This window comes from Lissotriton helveticus, chromosome 10 (genome assembly GCF_964261635.1).
Source record: "Lissotriton helveticus chromosome 10, aLisHel1.1, whole genome shotgun sequence".
Lineage (NCBI taxonomy): Eukaryota > Metazoa > Chordata > Amphibia > Caudata > Salamandridae > Lissotriton > Lissotriton helveticus.
Window position 1 is genome coordinate 591,734,484 of NC_136071.1, and position 19,821 is coordinate 591,754,304.

Consider the following 19,821-nt stretch of genomic DNA (forward strand, 5'->3'; position numbering starts at 1 on the left):
CTTTATCCCGCCACAAGTGGAAAATAGCGTGCAGGGTAAGGAACTTTCTCGACATACACAGCGTCTTATAGCATTGAAAAGAAGAAATGCTCCTATATTACAAGCATCCTGAAAATGTCCACAGCATGGGCTCGTCCGGGATTTGAACCCAGGACCTCTCGCACCCGAAGCGAGAATCATACCCCTAGACCAACGAGCCTGAGTGGCCAGGAGACATTTTGAACAATTTCTGAAGCGTCTTTCAGAAAAAAAGCAGGGCTATTTGGCTAGTCTCCCTCTAAGTGAGCCTCAAAACGTCATGTTTTCTCTCAAGTTGTTGTTTTTTCACTCTAGCAAGAAAGGGGGCAGCCAATCTCCTATCAGCCAGTGAGCAGAAAAAAGGCACAGATGAGAACAGCAAGCACTTTCTGGCAATTGTTCTCCTCTGCAAGTCCTGGACCCTTGCCCCATAGACTTCCACACCAGAAGCAATGAAGGGCCCACCATTTCCTGCGCCTGAGAAAGAGGGGTTTGATATTTGGATTCAAACGCGCTCGATCAGGCTCGATCAGGCGAGATTTATATGAGTGGCTCACAGGCCTGAAACACTCACCTGGGAGACCCAGAGTGGCTGACTTCTCAGTATAGCCATTGTTGGGCGAGTCACCTCCTTTCCTCCTGCCTCAATCTAGAATTGGCTGCAAATCATAAGAGAGAGTGCAATGCCCGTGTGCAGTGCCTACTCCCAGCTACCTCTCTGTCTTCCTTATGTAAATTAGAATTTGCAAGGGGGGACCAATGGCATTCTGCTCCTCCCACATAACCAGGAAGCCCTGTTGAACATGTCTGCCTGTGTTTTTGCAGGGACAGTGCCTTCTCTGCCCAAAAGGTGGCAGGAGAGCCTCACAACAAATGATGGGATCAACTGCTTAGTTAGAAACCCAGCATGGCAGTTACTGTGATGGAGTGCAAATTTAATGGAAGGTGTGCCTGAGGTGTCATTTCCAGAAATCCATGGAATTGTGATTGAGGGCCCAGCCTGATTGTTGGTGGATTTCTCTTCACATGCTACAGGTTCCTGCAAAGATTGTGGTGTTTGCCGGGAACGCACTGCAAAAAACAGGAAGATTCACGGGTGTAAAAGGGACCTGTCAGAATTGGGATTTGAACCCACGCCTCCATGAGGAGACCAGAAGGCTCAGCTACACTGAAGATCAAGCTCTCTTGAGTCTGGCACCTTAGACCACTCGGCCATCCTGACGGCTCATGAGGGGGGCTTAGGTCTAACTCTTCTATCTGCACCTGCCAATGTTTCCACTTACAACCTTCACAGCAATGTCACAGGTGTAAAGGCCCCAACAATACAACATAGCTTAAATAAAATAAAAATAGGCACAAGAACGACCCCCAGATGACGGATGCAGATAACTTTGTTTCGTCTTGCAAAGGTAAAGAAAGTTTCCCACGGCTCACTGTGTTCAAAGACCACCTCTTCTTAAACTTGCATTCAGATAATAAGGTTTTAGAGTGTGCACATAAAAGCAGCCAACGCTCAGTGTTTCTGCCCGGTCTCGAACCGGGGACCTTTCGCGTGTTAGGCGAACGTGATGACCACTACACTACAGAAACAACCTTGCTGCTTGCTACTGTTAAAGCAAAGTTCCTCTCAAGGCTTCACCCTACTTCTATTCTGCTGTATCAGCAGCGGCTCAGAATGTGCAGAACAAGTGTGAAAACCTCAGAGATATCATCCAACATGCTTGCAATTAGACGTATTCAAAATGTACTTGTGCAGGCATCGACAGACAAATATCTGATGCCTAAATGTCTGCGAGTACAGCTTGGGAAAGCATCACCTGGGACACACTGAGACTAAGCAGGTAGGCAGAAAAAGCACGGTGATCCATTTTTCTTCTGAGGTTAGGAATATGTTGCGCAACAATGCACCGAGTATTACTAGAAATAGTCAGGCATAGTGCATTTTTAGTACGATTTGTATGTTTAGCTCTAAAAAGGGCTCGTCCGGGATTTGAACCCGGGACCTCTCGCACCCTAAGCGAGAATCATACCCCTAGACCAACGAGCCACGCAAGAGTCACCTCTGACATGGCTCCAGGGGTTAGTGGCAGCTAGTCGGTGAATGCTTCACCCAAAGCAAGCAACTGCACATGTTGCTCTCTTCTGCAATATGATTGCTGTCTTTTCCATGGCCGTCATCAAACAAGAAATTAAAAAGCCTCTGTCCTTCAGACAGTTTGTTTTCTCTAAGTGTCTGCTTGCGGTGAGGACAAGAAAAGCATTTCTGCTCTCATTCCTTGCTTTCATGAAGTAGGCCCACCCTTCAGAGCAAAGGGCGAGCAAGCGAATGGTGCAAGCTATCGTCACTTCTCTTTTCGAGCTGTCACTGAGATCCCTGGAGCACACTACGTCAGGTTGGTGAGGGATAGACAGCCTCTATTATCTCAGCTTTCCTATAAAGTCAGCCAGTAAAGGCAAACACTGTTAAAAACAGCAAAACGCTGTTTCTGCCCGGTCTCGAACCAGGGACCTTTCGCGTGTAAGGCGAACGTGATAACCACTACACTACAGAAACAGACACTAACTCAGGAATCTTGTTGGCATGTATTGGGCTGGAATGCACAGACTAAGGGCCAATGTCCTTGAAGCTCAAAGTTGGGCTCTCCTTACCCGGTCTCTATTTCTTTGGAAGACAGGAATGAGGACCACTTTTATTCCAAGAGGCGATTTTGAAACCATATCCTGAAATTACACTAGAAAAACACTATGCATGTAATGTTCCTACCATGCTGGTCTGGCCCAGAAAAGCAGTTGCAAAGAAGTCCTGCACTCCTTTATCCCGCCACAAGTGGAAAATAGCGTGCAGGGTAAGGAACTTTCTCGACATACACAGCGTCTTATAGCATTGAAAAGAAGAAATGCTCCTATATTACAAGCATCCTGAAAATGTCCACAGCATGGGCTCGTCCGGGATTTGAACCCAGGACCTCTCGCACCCGAAGCGAGAATCATACCCCTAGACCAACGAGCCTGAGTGGCCAGGAGACATTTTGAACAATTTCTGAAGCGTCTTTCAGAAAAAAAGCAGGGCTATTTGGCTAGTCTCCCTCTAAGTGAGCCTCACAACGTCATGTTTTCTCTCAAGTTGTTGTTTTTTCACTCTAGCAAGAAAGGGGGCAGCCAATCTCCTATCAGCCAGTGAGCAGAAAAAAGGCACAGATGAGAACAGCAAGCACTTTCTGGCAATTGTTCTCCTCTGCAAGTCCTGGACCCTTGCCCCATAGACTTCCACACCAGAAGCAATGAAGGGCCCACCATTTCCTGCGCCTGAGAAAGAGGGGTTTGATATTTGGATTCAAACGCGCTCGATCAGGCTCGATCAGGCGAGATTTATATGAGTGGCTCACAGGCCTGAAACACTCACCTGGGAGACCCAGAGTGGCTGACTTCTCAGTATAGCCATTGTTGGGCGAGTCACCTCCTTTCCTCCTGCCTCAATCTAGAATTGGCTGCAAATCATAAGAGAGAGTGCAATGCCCGTGTGCAGTGCCTACTCCCAGCTACCTCTCTGTCTTCCTTATGTAAATTAGAATTTGCAAGGGGGGACCAATGGCATTCTGCTCCTCCCACATAACCAGGAAGCCCTGTTGAACATGTCTGCCTGTGTTTTTGCAGGGACAGTGCCTTCTCTGCCCAAAAGGTGGCAGGAGAGCCTCACAACAAATGATGGGATCAACTGCTTAGTTAGAAACCCAGCATGGCAGTTACTGTGATGGAGTGCAAATTTAATGGAAGGTGTGCCTGAGGTGTCATTTCCAGAAATCCATGGAATTGTGATTGAGGGCCCAGCCTGATTGTTGGTGGATTTCTCTTCACATGCTACAGGTTCCTGCAAAGATTGTGGTGTTTGCCGGGAACGCACTGCAAAAAACAGGAAGATTCACGGGTGTAAAAGGGACCTGTCAGAATTGGGATTTGAACCCACGCCTCCATGAGGAGACCAGAAGGCTCAGCTACACTGAAGATCAAGCTCTCTTGAGTCTGGCACCTTAGACCACTCGGCCATCCTGACGGCTCATGAGGGGGGCTTAGGTCTAACTCTTCTATCTGCACCTGCCAATGTTTCCACTTACAACCTTCACAGCAATGTCACAGGTGTAAAGGCCCCAACAATACAACATAGCTTAAACAAAATAAAAATAGGCACAAGAACGACCCCCAGATGACGGATGCAGATAACTTTGTTTCGTCTTGCAAAGGTAAAGAAAGTTTCCCACGGCTCACTGTTTTCAAAGACCACCTCTTCTTAAACTTGCATTCAGATAATAAGGTTTTAGAGTGTGCACATAAAAGCAGCCAACGCTCAGTGTTTCTGCCCGGTCTCGAACCGGGGACCTTTCGCGTGTTAGGCGAACGTGATGACCACTACACTACAGAAACGACCTTGCTGCTTGCTACTGTTAAAGCAAAGTTCCTCTCAAGGCTTCACCCTACTTCTATTCTGCTGTATCAGCAGCGGCTCAGAATGTGCAGAACAAGTGTGAAAACCTCAGAGATATCATCCAACATGCTTGCAATTAGACGTATTCAAAATTTACTTGTGCAGGCATCGACAGACAAATATCTGATGCCTAAATGTCTGCGAGTACAGCTTGGGAAAGCATCACCTGGGACACACTGAGACTAAGCAGGTAGGCAGAAAAAGCACGGTGATCCATTTTTCTTCTGAGGTTAGGAATATGTTGCGCAACAATGCACCGAGTATTACTAGAAATAGTCAGGCATAGTGCATTTTTAGTACAATTTGTATGTTTAGCTCTAAAAAGGGCTCGTCCGGGATTTGAACCCGGGACCTCTCGCACCCTAAGCGAGAATCATACCCCTAGACCAACGAGCCACGCAAGAGTCACCTCTGACATGGCTCCAGGGGTTAGTGGCAGCTAGTCGGTGAATGCTTCACCCAAAGCAAGCAACTGCACATGTTGCTCTCTTCTGCAATATGATTGCTGTCTTTTCCATGGCCGTCATCAAACAAGAAATTAAAAAGCCTCTGTCCTTCAGACAGTTTGTTTTCTCTAAGTGTCTTCTTGCGGTGAGGACAAGAAAAGCATTTCTGCTCTCATTCCTTGCTTTCATGAAGTAGGCCCACCCTTCAGAGCAAAGGGCGAGCAAGCGAATGGCGCAAGCTATCGTCACTTCTCTTTTCGAGCTGTCACTGAGATCCCTGGAGCACACTACGTCAGGTTGGTGAGGGATAGACAGCCTCTATTATCTCAGCTTTCCTATAAAGTCAGCCAGTAAAGGCAAACACTGTTAAAAACAGCAAAACGCTGTTTCTGCCCGGTCTCGAACCAGGGACCTTTCGCGTGTAAGGCGAACGTGATAACCACTACACTACAGAAACAGACACTAACTCAGGAATCTTGTTGGCATGTATTGGGCTGGAATGCACAGACTAAGGGCCAATGTCCTTGAAGCTCAAAGTTGGGCTCTCCTTACCCGGTCTCTATTTCTTTGGAAGACAGGAATGAGGACCACTTTTATTCCAAGAGGCGATTTTGAAACCATATCCTGAAATTACACTAGAAAAACACTATGCATGTAATGTTCCTACCATGCTGGTCTGGCCCAGAAAAGCAGTTGCAAAGAAGTCCTGCACTCCTTTATCCCGCCACAAGTGGAAAATAGCGTGCAGGGTAAGGAACTTTCTCGACATACACAGCGTCTTATAGCATTGAAAAGAAGAAATGCTCCTATATTACAAGCATCCTGAAAATGTCCACAGCATGGGCTCGTCCGGGATTTGAACCCGGGACCTCTCGCACCCGAAGCGAGAATCATACCCCTAGACCAACAAGCCTGAGTGGCCAGGAGACATTTTGAACAATTTCTGAAGCGTCTTTCAGAAAAAAAGCAGGGCTATTTGGCTAGTCTCCCTCTAAGTGAGCCTCAAAACGTCATGTTTTCTCTCAAGTTGTTGTTTTTTCACTCTAGCAAGAAAGGGGGCAGCCAATCTCCTATCAGCCAGTGAGCAGAAAAAAGGCACAGATGAGAACAGCAAGCACTTTCTGGCAATTGTTCTCCTCTGCAAGTCCTGGACCCTTGCCCCATAGACTTCCACACCAGAAGCAATGAAGGGCCCACCATTTCCTGCGCCTGAGAAAGAGGGGTTTGATATTTGGATTCAAACGCGCTCGCTCAGCGCTCGATCAGGCTCGATCAGGCGAGATTTATATGAGTGGCTCACAGGCCTGAAACACTCACCTGGGAGACCCAGAGTGGCTGACTTCTCAGTATAGCCATTGTTGGGCGAGTCACCTCCTTTCCTCCTGCCTCAATCTAGAATTGGCTGCAAATCATAAGAGAGAGTGCAATGCCCGTGTGCAGTGCCTACTCCCAGCTACCTCTCTGTCTTCCTTATGTAAATTAGAATTTGCAAGGGGGGACCAATGGCATTCTGCTCCTCCCACATAACCAGGAAGCCCTGTTGAACATGTCTGCCTGTGTTTTTGCAGGGACAGTGCCTTCTCTGCCCAAAAGGTGGCAGGAGAGCCTCACAACAAATGATGGGATCAACTGCTTAGTTAGAAACCCAGCATGGCAGTTACTGTGATGGAGTGCAAATTTAATGGAAGGTGTGCCTGAGGTGTCATTTCCAGAAATCCATGGAATTGTGATTGAGGGCCCAGCCTGATTGTTGGTGGATTTCTCTTCACATGCTACAGGTTCCTGCAAAGATTGTGGTGTTTGCCGGGAACGCACTGCAAAAAACAGGAAGATTCACGGGTGTAAAAGGGACCTGTCAGAATTGGGATTTGAACCCACGCCTCCATGAGGAGACCAGAAGGCTCAGCTACACTGAAGATCAAGCTCTCTTGAGTCTGGCACCTTAGACCACTCGGCCATCCTGACGGCTCATGAGGGGGGCTTAGGTCTAACTCTTCTATCTGCACCTGCCAATGTTTCCACTTACAACCTTCACAGCAATGTCACAGGTGTAAAGGCCCCAACAATACAACATAGCTTAAATAAAATAAAAATAGGCACAAGAACGACCCCCAGATGACGGATGCAGATAACTTTGTTTCGTCTTGCAAAGGTAAAGAAAGTTTCCCACGGCTCACTGTGTTCAAAGACCACCTCTTCTTAAACTTGCATTCAGATAATAAGGTTTTAGAGTGTGCACATAAAAGCAGCCAACGCTCAGTGTTTCTGCCCGGTCTCGAACCGGGGACCTTTCGCGTGTTAGGCGAACGTGATGACCACTACACTACAGAAACAACCTTGCTGCTTGCTACTGTTAAAGCAAAGTTCCTCTCAAGGCTTCACCCTACTTCTATTCTGCTGTATCAGCAGCGGCTCAGAATGTGCAGAACAAGTGTGAAAACCTCAGAGATATCATCCAACATGCTTGCAATTAGACGTATTCAAAATGTACTTGTGCAGGCATCGACAGACAAATATCTGATGCCTAAATGTCTGCGAGTACAGCTTGGGAAAGCATCACCTGGGACACACTGAGACTAAGCAGGTAGGCAGAAAAAGCACGGTGATCCATTTTTCTTCTGAGGTTAGGAATATGTTGCGCAACAATGCACCGAGTATTACTAGAAATAGTCAGGCATAGTGCATTTTTAGTACGATTTGTATGTTTAGCTCTAAAAAGGGCTCGTCCGGGATTTGAACCCGGGACCTCTCGCACCCTAAGCGAGAATCATACCCCTAGACCAACGAGCCACGCAAGAGTCACCTCTGACATGGCTCCAGGGGTTAGTGGCAGCTAGTCGGTGAATGCTTCACCCAAAGCAAGCAACTGCACATGTTGCTCTCTTCTGCAATATGATTGCTGTCTTTTCCATGGCCGTCATCAAACAAGAAATTAAAAAGCCTCTGTCCTTCAGACAGTTTGTTTTCTCTAAGTGTCTGCTTGCGGTGAGGACAAGAAAAGCATTTCTGCTCTCATTCCTTGCTTTCATGAAGTAGGCCCACCCTTCAGAGCAAAGGGCGAGCAAGCGAATGGCGCAAGCTATCGTCACTTCTCTTTTCGAGCTGTCACTGAGATCCCTGGAGCACACTACGTCAGGTTGGTGAGGGATAGACAGCCTCTATTATCTCAGCTTTCCTATAAAGTCAGCCAGTAAAGGCAAACACTGTTAAAAACAGCAAAACGCTGTTTCTGCCCGGTCTCGAACCAGGGACCTTTCGCGTGTAAGGCGAACGTGATAACCACTACACTACAGAAACAGACACTAACTCAGGAATCTTGTTGGCATGTATTGGGCTGGAATGCACAGACTAAGGGCCAATGTCCTTGAAGCTCAAAGTTGGGCTCTCCTTACCCGGTCTCTATTTCTTTGGAAGACAGGAATGAGGACCACTTTTATTCCAAGAGGCGATTTTGAAACCATATCCTGAAATTACACTAGAAAAACACTATGCATGTAATGTTCCTACCATGCTGGTCTGGCCCAGAAAAGCAGTTGCAAAGAAGTCCTGCACTCCTTTATCCCGCCACAAGTGGAAAATAGCGTGCAGGGTAAGGAACTTTCTCGACATACACAGCGTCTTATAGCATTGAAAAGAAGAAATGCTCCTATATTACAAGCATCCTGAAAATGTCCACAGCATGGGCTCGTCCGGGATTTGAACCCAGGACCTCTCGCACCCGAAGCGAGAATCATACCCCTAGACCAACGAGCCTGAGTGGCCAGGAGACATTTTGAACAATTTCTGAAGCGTCTTTCAGAAAAAAAGCAGGGCTATTTGGCTAGTCTCCCTCTAAGTGAGCCTCAAAACGTCATGTTTTCTCTCAAGTTGTTGTTTTTTCACTCTAGCAAGAAAGGGGGCAGCCAATCTCCTATCAGCCAGTGAGCAGAAAAAAGGCACAGATGAGAACAGCAAGCACTTTCTGGCAATTGTTCTCCTCTGCAAGTCCTGGACCCTTGCCCCATAGACTTCCACACCAGAAGCAATGAAGGGCCCACCATTTCCTGCGCCTGAGAAAGAGGGGTTTGATATTTGGATTCAAACGCGCTCGATCAGGCTCGATCAGGCGAGATTTATATGAGTGGCTCACAGGCCTGAAACACTCACCTGGGAGACCCAGAGTGGCTGACTTCTCAGTATAGCCATTGTTGGGCGAGTCACCTCCTTTCCTCCTGCCTCAATCTAGAATTGGCTGCAAATCATAAGAGAGAGTGCAATGCCCGTGTGCAGTGCCTACTCCCAGCTACCTCTCTGTCTTCCTTATGTAAATTAGAATTTGCAAGGGGGGACCAATGGCATTCTGCTCCTCCCACATAACCAGGAAGCCCTGTTGAACATGTCTGCCTGTGTTTTTGCAGGGACAGTGCCTTCTCTGCCCAAAAGGTGGCAGGAGAGCCTCACAACAAATGATGGGATCAACTGCTTAGTTAGAAACCCAGCATGGCAGTTACTGTGATGGAGTGCAAATTTAATGGAAGGTGTGCCTGAGGTGTCATTTCCAGAAATCCATGGAATTGTGATTGAGGGCCCAGCCTGATTGTTGGTGGATTTCTCTTCACATGCTACAGGTTCCTGCAAAGATTGTGGTGTTTGCCGGGAACGCACTGCAAAAAACAGGAAGATTCACGGGTGTAAAAGGGACCTGTCAGAATTGGGATTTGAACCCACGCCTCCATGAGGAGACCAGAAGGCTCAGCTACACTGAAGATCAAGCTCTCTTGAGTCTGGCACCTTAGACCACTCGGCCATCCTGACGGCTCATGAGGGGGGCTTAGGTCTAACTCTTCTATCTGCACCTGCCAATGTTTCCACTTACAACCTTCACAGCAATGTCACAGGTGTAAAGGCCCCAACAATACAACATAGCTTAAATAAAATAAAAATAGGCACAAGAACGACCCCCAGATGACGGATGCAGATAACTTTGTTTCGTCTTGCAAAGGTAAAGAAAGTTTCCCACGGCTCACTGTGTTCAAAGACCACCTCTTCTTAAACTTGCATTCAGATAATAAGGTTTTAGAGTGTGCACATAAAAGCAGCCAACGCTCAGTGTTTCTGCCCGGTCTCGAACCGGGGACCTTTCGCGTGTTAGGCGAACGTGATGACCACTACACTACAGAAACAACCTTGCTGCTTGCTACTGTTAAAGCAAAGTTCCTCTCAAGGCTTCACCCTACTTCTATTCTGCTGTATCAGCAGCGGCTCAGAATGTGCAGAACAAGTGTGAAAACCTCAGAGATATCATCCAACATGCTTGCAATTAGACGTATTCAAAATGTACTTGTGCAGGCATCGACAGACAAATATCTGATGCCTAAATGTCTGCGAGTACAGCTTGGGAAAGCATCACCTGGGACACACTGAGACTAAGCAGGTAGGCAGAAAAAGCACGGTGATCCATTTTTCTTCTGAGGTTAGGAATATGTTGCGCAACAATGCACCGAGTATTACTAGAAATAGTCAGGCATAGTGCATTTTTAGTACGATTTGTATGTTTAGCTCTAAAAAGGGCTCGTCCGGGATTTGAACCCGGGACCTCTCGCACCCTAAGCGAGAATCATACCCCTAGACCAACGAGCCACGCAAGAGTCACCTCTGACATGGCTCCAGGGGTTAGTGGCAGCTAGTCGGTGAATGCTTCACCCAAAGCAAGCAACTGCACATGTTGCTCTCTTCTGCAATATGATTGCTGTCTTTTCCATGGCCGTCATCAAACAAGAAATTAAAAAGCCTCTGTCCTTCAGACAGTTTGTTTTCTCTAAGTGTCTGCTTGCGGTGAGGACAAGAAAAGCATTTCTGCTCTCATTCCTTGCTTTCATGAAGTAGGCCCACCCTTCAGAGCAAAGGGCGAGCAAGCGAATGGCGCAAGCTATCGTCACTTCTCTTTTCGAGCTGTCACTGAGATCCCTGGAGCACACTACGTCAGGTTGGTGAGGGATAGACAGCCTCTATTATCTCAGCTTTCCTATAAAGTCAGCCAGTAAAGGCAAACACTGTTAAAAACAGCAAAACGCTGTTTCTGCCCGGTCTCGAACCAGGGACCTTTCGCGTGTAAGGCGAACGTGATAACCACTACACTACAGAAACAGACACTAACTCAGGAATCTTGTTGGCATGTATTGGGCTGGAATGCACAGACTAAGGGCCAATGTCCTTGAAGCTCAAAGTTGGGCTCTCCTTACCCGGTCTCTATTTCTTTGGAAGACAGGAATGAGGACCACTTTTATTCCAAGAGGCGATTTTGAAACCATATCCTGAAATTACACTAGAAAAACACTATGCATGTAATGTTCCTACCATGCTGGTCTGGCCCAGAAAAGCAGTTGCAAAGAAGTCCTGCACTCCTTTATCCCGCCACAAGTGGAAAATAGCGTGCAGGGTAAGGAACTTTCTCGACATACACAGCGTCTTATAGCATTGAAAAGAAGAAATGCTCCTATATTACAAGCATCCTGAAAATGTCCACAGCATGGGCTCGTCCGGGATTTGAACCCAGGACCTCTCGCACCCGAAGCGAGAATCATACCCCTAGACCAACGAGCCTGAGTGGCCAGGAGACATTTTGAACAATTTCTGAAGCGTCTTTCAGAAAAAAAGCAGGGCTATTTGGCTAGTCTCCCTCTAAGTGAGCCTCACAACGTCATGTTTTCTCTCAAGTTGTTGTTTTTTCACTCTAGCAAGAAAGGGGGCAGCCAATCTCCTATCAGCCAGTGAGCAGAAAAAAGGCACAGATGAGAACAGCAAGCACTTTCTGGCAATTGTTCTCCTCTGCAAGTCCTGGACCCTTGCCCCATAGACTTCCACACCAGAAGCAATGAAGGGCCCACCATTTCCTGCGCCTGAGAAAGAGGGGTTTGATATTTGGATTCAAACGCGCTCGCTCAGCGCTCGATCAGGCTCGATCAGGCGAGATTTATATGAGTGGCTCACAGGCCTGAAACACTCACCTGGGAGACCCAGAGTGGCTGACTTCTCAGTATAGCCATTGTTGGGCGAGTCACCTCCTTTCCTCCTGCCTCAATCTAGAATTGGCTGCAAATCATAAGAGAGAGTGCAATGCCCGTGTGCAGTGCCTACTCCCAGCTACCTCTCTGTCTTCCTTATGTAAATTAGAATTTGCAAGGGGGGACCAATGGCATTCTGCTCCTCCCACATAACCAGGAAGCCCTGTTGAACATGTCTGCCTGTGTTTTTGCAGGGACAGTGCCTTCTCTGCCCAAAAGGTGGCAGGAGAGCCTCACAACAAATGATGGGATCAACTGCTTAGTTAGAAACCCAGCATGGCAGTTACTGTGATGGAGTGCAAATTTAATGGAAGGTGTGCCTGAGGTGTCATTTCCAGAAATCCATGGAATTGTGATTGAGGGCCCAGCCTGATTGTTGGTGGATTTCTCTTCACATGCTACAGGTTCCTGCAAAGATTGTGGTGTTTGCCGGGAACGCACTGCAAAAAACAGGAAGATTCACGGGTGTAAAAGGGACCTGTCAGAATTGGGATTTGAACCCACGCCTCCATGAGGAGACCAGAAGGCTCAGCTACACTGAAGATCAAGCTCTCTTGAGTCTGGCACCTTAGACCACTCGGCCATCCTGACGGCTCATGAGGGGGGCTTAGGTCTAACTCTTCTATCTGCACCTGCCAATGTTTCCACTTACAACCTTCACAGCAATGTCACAGGTGTAAAGGCCCCAACAATACAACATAGCTTAAATAAAATAAAAATAGGCACAAGAACGACCCCCAGATGACGGATGCAGATAACTTTGTTTCGTCTTGCAAAGGTAAAGAAAGTTTCCCACGGCTCACTGTGTTCAAAGACCACCTCTTCTTAAACTTGCATTCAGATAATAAGGTTTTAGAGTGTGCACATAAAAGCAGCCAACGCTCAGTGTTTCTGCCCGGTCTCGAACCGGGGACCTTTCGCGTGTTAGGCGAACGTGATGACCACTACACTACAGAAACGACCTTGCTGCTTGCTACTGTTAAAGCAAAGTTCCTCTCAAGGCTTCACCCTACTTCTATTCTGCTGTATCAGCAGCGGCTCAGAATGTGCAGAACAAGTGTGAAAACCTCAGAGATATCATCCAACATGCTTGCAATTAGACGTATTCAAAATGTACTTGTGCAGGCATCGACAGACAAATATCTGATGCCTAAATGTCTGCGAGTACAGCTTGGGAAAGCATCACCTGGGACACACTGAGACTAAGCAGGTAGGCAGAAAAAGCACGGTGATCCATTTTTCTTCTGAGGTTAGGAATATGTTGCGCAACAATGCACCGAGTATTACTAGAAATAGTCAGGCATAGTGCATTTTTAGTACGATTTGTATGTTTAGCTCTAAAAAGGGCTCGTCCGGGATTTGAACCCGGGACCTCTCGCACCCTAAGCGAGAATCATACCCCTAGACCAACGAGCCACGCAAGAGTCACCTCTGACATGGCTCCAGGGGTTAGTGGCAGCTAGTCGGTGAATGCTTCACCCAAAGCAAGCAACTGCACATGTTGCTCTCTTCTGCAATATGATTGCTGTCTTTTCCATGGCCGTCATCAAACAAGAAATTAAAACGCCTCTGTCCTTCAGACAGTTTGTTTTCTCTAAGTGTCTGCTTGCGGTGAGGACAAGAAAAGCATTTCTGCTCTCATTCCTTGCTTTCATGAAGTAGGCCCACCCTTCAGAGCAAAGGGCGAGCAAGCGAATGGCGCAAGCTATCGTCACTTCTCTTTTCGAGCTGTCACTGAGATCCCTGGAGCACACTACGTCAGGTTGGTGAGGGATAGACAGCCTCTATTATCTCAGCTTTCCTATAAAGTCAGCCAGTAAAGGCAAACACTGTTAAAAACAGCAAAACGCTGTTTCTGCCCGGTCTCGAACCAGGGACCTTTCGCGTGTAAGGCGAACGTGATAACCACTACACTACAGAAACAGACACTAACTCAGGAATCTTGTTGGCATGTATTGGGCTGGAATGCACAGACTAAGGGCCAATGTCCTTGAAGCTCAAAGTTGGGCTCTCCTTACCCGGTCTCTATTTCTTTGGAAGACAGGAATGAGGACCACTTTTATTCCAAGAGGCGATTTTGAAACCATATCCTGAAATTACACTAGAAAAACACTATGCATGTAATGTTCCTACCATGCTGGTCTGGCCCAGAAAAGCAGTTGCAAAGAAGTCCTGCACTCCTTTATCCCGCCACAAGTGGAAAATAGCGTGCAGGGTAAGGAACTTTCTCGACATACACAGCGTCTTATAGCATTGAAAAGAAGAAATGCTCCTATATTACAAGCATCCTGAAAATGTCCACAGCATGGGCTCGTCCGGGATTTGAACCCGGGACCTCTCGCACCCGAAGCGAGAATCATACCCCTAGACCAACAAGCCTGAGTGGCCAGGAGACATTTTGAACAATTTCTGAAGCGTCTTTCAGAAAAAAAGCAGGGCTATTTGGCTAGTCTCCCTCTAAGTGAGCCTCACAACGTCATGTTTTCTCTCAAGTTGTTGTTTTTTCACTCTAGCAAGAAAGGGGGCAGCCAATCTCCTATCAGCCAGTGAGCAGAAAAAAGGCACAGATGAGAACAGCAAGCACTTTCTGGCAATTGTTCTCCTCTGCAAGTCCTGGACCCTTGCCCCATAGACTTCCACACCAGAAGCAATGAAGGGCCCACCATTTCCTGCGCCTGAGAAAGAGGGGTTTGATATTTGGATTCAAACGCGCTCGCTCAGCGCTCGATCAGGCTCGATCAGGCGAGATTTATATGAGTGGCTCACAGGCCTGAAACACTCACCTGGGAGACCCAGAGTGGCTGACTTCTCAGTATAGCCATTGTTGGGCGAGTCACCTCCTTTCCTCCTGCCTCAATCTAGAATTGGCTGCAAATCATAAGAGAGAGTGCAATGCCCGTGTGCAGTGCCTACTCCCAGCTACCTCTCTGTCTTCCTTATGTAAATTAGAATTTGCAAGGGGGGACCAATGGCATTCTGCTCCTCCCACATAACCAGGAAGCCCTGTTGAACATGTCTGCCTGTGTTTTTTGCAGGGACAGTGCCTTCTCTGCCCAAAAGGTGGCAGGAGAGCCTCACAACAAATGATGGGATCAACTGCTTAGTTAGAAACCCAGCATGGCAGTTACTGTGATGGAGTGCAAATTTAATGGAAGGTGTGCCTGAGGTGTCATTTCCAGAAATCCATGGAATTGTGATTGAGGGCCCAGCCTGATTGTTGGTGGATTTCTCTTCACATGCTACAGGTTCCTGCAAAGATTGTGGTGTTTGCCGGGAACGCACTGCAAAAAACAGGAAGATTCACGGGTGTAAAAGGGACCTGTCAGAATTGGGATTTGAACCCACGCCTCCATGAGGAGACCAGAAGGCTCAGCTACACTGAAGATCAAGCTCTCTTGAGTCTGGCACCTTAGACCACTCGGCCATCCTGACGGCTCATGAGGGGGGCTTAGGTCTAACTCTTCTATCTGCACCTGCCAATGTTTCCACTTACAACCTTCACAGCAATGTCACAGGTGTAAAGGCCCCAACAATACAACATAGCTTAAATAAAATAAAAATAGGCACAAGAACGACCCCCAGATGACGGATGCAGATAACTTTGTTTCGTCTTGCAAAGGTAAAGAAAGTTTCCCACGGCTCACTGTGTTCAAAGACCACCTCTTCTTAAACTTGCATTCAGATAATAAGGTTTTAGAGTGTGCACATAAAAGCAGCCAACGCTCAGTGTTTCTGCCCGGTCTCGAACCGGGGACCTTTCGCGTGTTAGGCGAACGTGATGACCACTACACTACAGAAACAACCTTGCTGCTTGCTACTGTTAAAGCAAAGTTCCTCTCAAGGCTTCACCCTACTTCTATTCTGCTGTATCAGCAGCGGCTCAGAATGTGCAGAACAAGTGTGAAAACCTCAGAGATATCATCCAACATGCTTGCAATTAGACGTATTCAAAATGTACTTGTGCAGGCATCGACAGACAAATATCTGATGCCTAAATGTCTGCGAGTACAGCTTGGGAAAGCATCACCTGGGACACACTGAGACTAAGCATGTAGGCAGAAAAAGCACGGTGATCCATTTTTCTTCTGAGGTTAGGAATATGTTGCGCAACAATGCACCGAGTATTACTAGAAATAGTCAGGCATAGTGCATTTTTAGTACGATTTGTATGTTTAGCTCTAAAAAGGGCTCGTCCGGGATTTGAACCCGGGACCTCTCGCACCCTAAGCGAGAATCATACCCCTAGACCAACGAGCCACGCAAGAGTCACCTCTGACATGGCTCCAGGGGTTAGTGGCAGCTAGTCGGTGAATGCTTCACCCAAAGCAAGCAACTGCACATGTTGCTCTCTTCTGCAATATGATTGCTGTCTTTTCCATGGCCGTCATCAAACAAGAAATTAAAAAGCCTCTGTCCTTCAGACAGTTTGTTTTCTCTAAGTGTCTGCTTGCGGTGAGGACAAGAAAAGCATTTCTGCTCTCATTCCTTGCTTTCATGAAGTAGGCCCACCCTTCAGAGCAAAGGGCGAGCAAGCGAATGGCGCAAGCTATCGTCACTTCTCTTTTCGAGCTGTCACTGAGATCCCTGGAGCACACTACGTCAGGTTGGTGAGGGATAGACAGCCTCTATTATCTCAGCTTTCCTATAAAGTCAGCCAGTAAAGGCAAACACTGTTAAAAACAGCAAAACGCTGTTTCTGCCCGGTCTCGAACCAGGGACCTTTCGCGTGTAAGGCGAACGTGATAACCACTACACTACAGAAACAGACACTAACTCAGGAATCTTGTTGGCATGTATTGGGCTGGAATGCACAGACTAAGGGCCAATGTCCTTCAAGCTCAAAGTTGGGCTCTCCTTACCCGGTCTCTATTTCTTTGGAAGACAGGAATGAGGACCACTTTTATTCCAAGAGGCGATTTTGAAACCATATCCTGAAATTACACTAGAAAAACACTATGCATGTAATGTTCCTACCATGCTGGTCTGGCCCAGAAAAGCAGTTGCAAAGAAGTCCTGCACTCCTTTATCCCGCCACAAGTGGAAAATAGCGTGCAGGGTAAGGAACTTTCTCGACATACACAGCGTCTTATAGCATTGAAAAGAAGAAATGCTCCTATATTACAAGCATCCTGAAAATGTCCACAGCATGGGCTCGTCCGGGATTTGAACCCAGGACCTCTCGCACCCGAAGCGAGAATCATACCCCTAGACCAACGAGCCTGAGTGGCCAGGAGACATTTTGAACAATTTCTGAAGCGTCTTTCAGAAAAAAAGCAGGGCTATTTGGCTAGTCTCCCTCTAAGTGAGCCTCAAAACGTCATGTTTTCTCTCAAGTTGTTGTTTTTTCACTCTAGCAAGAAAGGGGGCAGCCAATCTCCTATCAGCCAGTGAGCAGAAAAAAGGCACAGATGAGAACAGCAAGCACTTTCTGGCAATTGTTCTCCTCTGCAAGTCCTGGACCCTTGCCCCATAGACTTCCACACCAGAAGCAATGAAGGGCCCACCATTTCCTGCGCCTGAGAAAGAGGGGTTTGATATTTGGATTCAAACGCGCTCGATCAGGCTCGATCAGGCGAGATTTATATGAGTGGCTCACAGGCCTGAAACACTCACCTGGGAGACCCAGAGTGGCTGACTTCTCAGTATAGCCATTGTTGGGCGAGTCACCTCCTTTCCTCCTGCCTCAATCTAGAATTGGCTGCAAATCATAAGAGAGAGTGCAATGCCCGTGTGCAGTGCCTACTCCCAGCTACCTCTCTGTCTTCCTTATGTAAATTAGAATTTGCAAGGGGGGACCAATGGCATTCTGCTCCTCCCACATAACCAGGAAGCCCTGTTGAACATGTCTGCCTGTGTTTTTGCAGGGACAGTGCCTTCTCTGCCCAAAAGGTGGCAGGAGAGCCTCACAACAAATGATGGGATCAACTGCTTAGTTAGAAACCCAGCATGGCAGTTACTGTGATGGAGTGCAAATTTAATGGAAGGTGTGCCTGAGGTGTCATTTCCAGAAATCCATGGAATTGTGATTGAGGGCCCAGCCTGATTGTTGGTGGATTTCTCTTCACATGCTACAGGTTCCTGCAAAGATTGTGGTGTTTGCCGGGAACGCACTGCAAAAAACAGGAAGATTCACGGGTGTAAAAGGGACCTGTCAGAATTGGGATTTGAACCCACGCCTCCATGAGGAGACCAGAAGGCTCAGCTACACTGAAGATCAAGCTCTCTTGAGTCTGGCACCTTAGACCACTCGGCCATCCTGACGGCTCATGAGGGGGGCTTAGGTCTAACTCTTCTATCTGCACCTGCCAATGTTTCCACTTACAACCTTCACAGCAATGTCACAGGTGTAAAGGCCCCAACAATACAACATAGCTTAAACAAAATAAAAATAGGCACAAGAACGACCCCCAGATGACGGATGCAGATAACTTTGTTTCGTCTTGCAAAGGTAAAGAAAGTTTCCCACGGCTCACTGTTTTCAAAGACCACCTCTTCTTAAACTTGCATTCAGATAATAAGGTTTTAGAGTGTGCACATAAAAGCAGCCAACGCTCAGTGTTTCTGCCCGGTCTCGAACCGGGGACCTTTCGCGTGTTAGGCGAACGTGATGACCACTACACTACAGAAACGACCTTGCTGCTTGCTACTGTTAAAGCAAAGTTCCTCTCAAGGCTTCACCCTACTTCTATTCTGCTGTATCAGCAGCGGCTCAGAATGTGCAGAACAAGTGTGAAAACCTCAGAGATATCATCCAACATGCTTGCAATTAGACGTATTCAAAATTTACTTGTGCAGGCATCGACAGACAAATATCTGATGCCTAAATGTCTGCGAGTACAGCTTGGGAAAGCATCACCTGGGACACACTGAGACTAAGCAGGTAGGCAGAAAAAGCACGGTGATCCATTTTTCTTCTGAGGTTAGGAATATGTTGCGCAACAATGCACCGAGTATTACTAGAAATAGTCAGGCATAGTGCATTTTTAGTACAATTTGTATGTTTAGCTCTAAAAAGGGCTCGTCCGGGATTTGAACCCGGGACCTCTCGCACCCTAAGCGAGAATCATACCCCTAGACCAACGAGCCACGCAAGAGTCACCTCTGACATGGCTCCAGGGGTTAGTGGCAGCTAGTCGGTGAATGCTTCACCCAAAGCAAGCAACTGCACATGTTGCTCTCTTCTGCAATATGATTGCTGTCTTTTCCATGGCCGTCATCAAACAAGAAATTAAAAAGCCTCTGTCCTTCAGACAGTTTGTTTTCTCTAAGTGTCTGCTTGCGGTGAGGACAAGAAAAGCATTTCTGCTCTCATTCCTTGCTTTCATGAAGTAGGCCCACCCTTCAGAGCAAAGGGCGAGCAAGCGAATGGCGCAAGCTATCGTCACTTCTCTTTTCGAGCTGTCACTGAGATCCCTGGAGCACACTACGTCAGGTTGGTGAGGGATAGACAGCCTCTATTATCTCAGCTTTCCTATAAAGTCAGCCAGTAAAGGCAAACACTGTTAAAAACAGCAAAACGCTGTTTCTGCCCGGTCTCGAACCAGGGACCTTTCGCGTGTAAGGCGAACGTGATAACCACTACACTACAGAAACAGACACTAACTCAGGAATCTTGTTGGCATGTATTGGGCTGGAATGCACAGACTAAGGGCCAATGTCCTTGAAGCTCAAAGTTGGGCTCTCCTTACCCGGTCTCTATTTCTTTGGAAGACAGGAATGAGGACCACTTTTATTCCAAGAGGCGATTTTGAAACCATATCCTGAAATTACACTAGAAAAACACTATGCATGTAATGTTCCTACCATGCTGGTCTGGCCCAGAAAAGCAGTTGCA

General features: G+C 47.3%; 35 non-coding genes across 35 annotated transcripts; all 35 read right to left on the bottom strand.

Moving 5' to 3' along the window:
• Positions 1–127: 127 nt before the first annotated feature.
• Positions 128–199, bottom strand: TRNAP-CGG (transfer RNA proline (anticodon CGG)). Its single transcript has one exon. It is a non-coding gene; the product is annotated as a tRNA-Pro (tRNA).
• Positions 200–1,128: 929 nt separating this feature from the next.
• Positions 1,129–1,240, bottom strand: TRNAL-CAA (transfer RNA leucine (anticodon CAA)). The gene is made up of 2 exons: positions 1,203–1,240; positions 1,129–1,174 (listed from the first exon to the last, which is right to left on the bottom strand). It is a non-coding gene; the product is annotated as a tRNA-Leu (tRNA).
• A 295-nt stretch (positions 1,241–1,535) lies between these two features.
• On the bottom strand, positions 1,536–1,608 carry TRNAV-AAC (transfer RNA valine (anticodon AAC)). The gene has a single exon. It is a non-coding gene; the product is annotated as a tRNA-Val (tRNA).
• A 385-nt stretch (positions 1,609–1,993) lies between these two features.
• TRNAP-AGG (transfer RNA proline (anticodon AGG)) lies at positions 1,994–2,065 on the bottom strand. The gene has a single exon. It is a non-coding gene; the product is annotated as a tRNA-Pro (tRNA).
• A 434-nt stretch (positions 2,066–2,499) lies between these two features.
• TRNAV-UAC (transfer RNA valine (anticodon UAC)) lies at positions 2,500–2,572 on the bottom strand. Its single transcript has one exon. It is a non-coding gene; the product is annotated as a tRNA-Val (tRNA).
• Positions 2,573–2,956: 384 nt separating this feature from the next.
• TRNAP-CGG (transfer RNA proline (anticodon CGG)) lies at positions 2,957–3,028 on the bottom strand. The gene has a single exon. It is a non-coding gene; the product is annotated as a tRNA-Pro (tRNA).
• Positions 3,029–3,957: 929 nt separating this feature from the next.
• TRNAL-CAA (transfer RNA leucine (anticodon CAA)) lies at positions 3,958–4,069 on the bottom strand. Its single transcript has 2 exons — positions 4,032–4,069; positions 3,958–4,003 (listed from the first exon to the last, which is right to left on the bottom strand). It is a non-coding gene; the product is annotated as a tRNA-Leu (tRNA).
• A 295-nt stretch (positions 4,070–4,364) lies between these two features.
• TRNAV-AAC (transfer RNA valine (anticodon AAC)) lies at positions 4,365–4,437 on the bottom strand. The gene has a single exon. It is a non-coding gene; the product is annotated as a tRNA-Val (tRNA).
• Positions 4,438–4,822: 385 nt separating this feature from the next.
• On the bottom strand, positions 4,823–4,894 carry TRNAP-AGG (transfer RNA proline (anticodon AGG)). Its single transcript has one exon. It is a non-coding gene; the product is annotated as a tRNA-Pro (tRNA).
• Positions 4,895–5,328: 434 nt separating this feature from the next.
• TRNAV-UAC (transfer RNA valine (anticodon UAC)) lies at positions 5,329–5,401 on the bottom strand. The gene has a single exon. It is a non-coding gene; the product is annotated as a tRNA-Val (tRNA).
• A 384-nt stretch (positions 5,402–5,785) lies between these two features.
• Positions 5,786–5,857, bottom strand: TRNAP-CGG (transfer RNA proline (anticodon CGG)). The gene has a single exon. It is a non-coding gene; the product is annotated as a tRNA-Pro (tRNA).
• A 940-nt stretch (positions 5,858–6,797) lies between these two features.
• TRNAL-CAA (transfer RNA leucine (anticodon CAA)) lies at positions 6,798–6,909 on the bottom strand. Its single transcript has 2 exons — positions 6,872–6,909; positions 6,798–6,843 (listed from the first exon to the last, which is right to left on the bottom strand). It is a non-coding gene; the product is annotated as a tRNA-Leu (tRNA).
• A 295-nt stretch (positions 6,910–7,204) lies between these two features.
• Positions 7,205–7,277, bottom strand: TRNAV-AAC (transfer RNA valine (anticodon AAC)). Its single transcript has one exon. It is a non-coding gene; the product is annotated as a tRNA-Val (tRNA).
• A 385-nt stretch (positions 7,278–7,662) lies between these two features.
• On the bottom strand, positions 7,663–7,734 carry TRNAP-AGG (transfer RNA proline (anticodon AGG)). The gene has a single exon. It is a non-coding gene; the product is annotated as a tRNA-Pro (tRNA).
• Positions 7,735–8,168: 434 nt separating this feature from the next.
• Positions 8,169–8,241, bottom strand: TRNAV-UAC (transfer RNA valine (anticodon UAC)). The gene has a single exon. It is a non-coding gene; the product is annotated as a tRNA-Val (tRNA).
• Positions 8,242–8,625: 384 nt separating this feature from the next.
• TRNAP-CGG (transfer RNA proline (anticodon CGG)) lies at positions 8,626–8,697 on the bottom strand. The gene has a single exon. It is a non-coding gene; the product is annotated as a tRNA-Pro (tRNA).
• Positions 8,698–9,626: 929 nt separating this feature from the next.
• On the bottom strand, positions 9,627–9,738 carry TRNAL-CAA (transfer RNA leucine (anticodon CAA)). Its single transcript has 2 exons — positions 9,701–9,738; positions 9,627–9,672 (listed from the first exon to the last, which is right to left on the bottom strand). It is a non-coding gene; the product is annotated as a tRNA-Leu (tRNA).
• A 295-nt stretch (positions 9,739–10,033) lies between these two features.
• Positions 10,034–10,106, bottom strand: TRNAV-AAC (transfer RNA valine (anticodon AAC)). Its single transcript has one exon. It is a non-coding gene; the product is annotated as a tRNA-Val (tRNA).
• Positions 10,107–10,491: 385 nt separating this feature from the next.
• On the bottom strand, positions 10,492–10,563 carry TRNAP-AGG (transfer RNA proline (anticodon AGG)). Its single transcript has one exon. It is a non-coding gene; the product is annotated as a tRNA-Pro (tRNA).
• Positions 10,564–10,997: 434 nt separating this feature from the next.
• On the bottom strand, positions 10,998–11,070 carry TRNAV-UAC (transfer RNA valine (anticodon UAC)). The gene has a single exon. It is a non-coding gene; the product is annotated as a tRNA-Val (tRNA).
• Positions 11,071–11,454: 384 nt separating this feature from the next.
• TRNAP-CGG (transfer RNA proline (anticodon CGG)) lies at positions 11,455–11,526 on the bottom strand. The gene has a single exon. It is a non-coding gene; the product is annotated as a tRNA-Pro (tRNA).
• Positions 11,527–12,466: 940 nt separating this feature from the next.
• TRNAL-CAA (transfer RNA leucine (anticodon CAA)) lies at positions 12,467–12,578 on the bottom strand. Its single transcript has 2 exons — positions 12,541–12,578; positions 12,467–12,512 (listed from the first exon to the last, which is right to left on the bottom strand). It is a non-coding gene; the product is annotated as a tRNA-Leu (tRNA).
• Positions 12,579–12,873: 295 nt separating this feature from the next.
• TRNAV-AAC (transfer RNA valine (anticodon AAC)) lies at positions 12,874–12,946 on the bottom strand. The gene has a single exon. It is a non-coding gene; the product is annotated as a tRNA-Val (tRNA).
• Positions 12,947–13,331: 385 nt separating this feature from the next.
• Positions 13,332–13,403, bottom strand: TRNAP-AGG (transfer RNA proline (anticodon AGG)). The gene has a single exon. It is a non-coding gene; the product is annotated as a tRNA-Pro (tRNA).
• A 434-nt stretch (positions 13,404–13,837) lies between these two features.
• On the bottom strand, positions 13,838–13,910 carry TRNAV-UAC (transfer RNA valine (anticodon UAC)). Its single transcript has one exon. It is a non-coding gene; the product is annotated as a tRNA-Val (tRNA).
• A 384-nt stretch (positions 13,911–14,294) lies between these two features.
• TRNAP-CGG (transfer RNA proline (anticodon CGG)) lies at positions 14,295–14,366 on the bottom strand. The gene has a single exon. It is a non-coding gene; the product is annotated as a tRNA-Pro (tRNA).
• A 941-nt stretch (positions 14,367–15,307) lies between these two features.
• Positions 15,308–15,419, bottom strand: TRNAL-CAA (transfer RNA leucine (anticodon CAA)). Its single transcript has 2 exons — positions 15,382–15,419; positions 15,308–15,353 (listed from the first exon to the last, which is right to left on the bottom strand). It is a non-coding gene; the product is annotated as a tRNA-Leu (tRNA).
• A 295-nt stretch (positions 15,420–15,714) lies between these two features.
• On the bottom strand, positions 15,715–15,787 carry TRNAV-AAC (transfer RNA valine (anticodon AAC)). Its single transcript has one exon. It is a non-coding gene; the product is annotated as a tRNA-Val (tRNA).
• Positions 15,788–16,172: 385 nt separating this feature from the next.
• On the bottom strand, positions 16,173–16,244 carry TRNAP-AGG (transfer RNA proline (anticodon AGG)). Its single transcript has one exon. It is a non-coding gene; the product is annotated as a tRNA-Pro (tRNA).
• A 434-nt stretch (positions 16,245–16,678) lies between these two features.
• On the bottom strand, positions 16,679–16,751 carry TRNAV-UAC (transfer RNA valine (anticodon UAC)). The gene has a single exon. It is a non-coding gene; the product is annotated as a tRNA-Val (tRNA).
• Positions 16,752–17,135: 384 nt separating this feature from the next.
• On the bottom strand, positions 17,136–17,207 carry TRNAP-CGG (transfer RNA proline (anticodon CGG)). Its single transcript has one exon. It is a non-coding gene; the product is annotated as a tRNA-Pro (tRNA).
• A 929-nt stretch (positions 17,208–18,136) lies between these two features.
• On the bottom strand, positions 18,137–18,248 carry TRNAL-CAA (transfer RNA leucine (anticodon CAA)). The gene is made up of 2 exons: positions 18,211–18,248; positions 18,137–18,182 (listed from the first exon to the last, which is right to left on the bottom strand). It is a non-coding gene; the product is annotated as a tRNA-Leu (tRNA).
• Positions 18,249–18,543: 295 nt separating this feature from the next.
• Positions 18,544–18,616, bottom strand: TRNAV-AAC (transfer RNA valine (anticodon AAC)). Its single transcript has one exon. It is a non-coding gene; the product is annotated as a tRNA-Val (tRNA).
• Positions 18,617–19,001: 385 nt separating this feature from the next.
• TRNAP-AGG (transfer RNA proline (anticodon AGG)) lies at positions 19,002–19,073 on the bottom strand. The gene has a single exon. It is a non-coding gene; the product is annotated as a tRNA-Pro (tRNA).
• A 434-nt stretch (positions 19,074–19,507) lies between these two features.
• Positions 19,508–19,580, bottom strand: TRNAV-UAC (transfer RNA valine (anticodon UAC)). Its single transcript has one exon. It is a non-coding gene; the product is annotated as a tRNA-Val (tRNA).
• Positions 19,581–19,821: the final 241 nt, after the last annotated feature.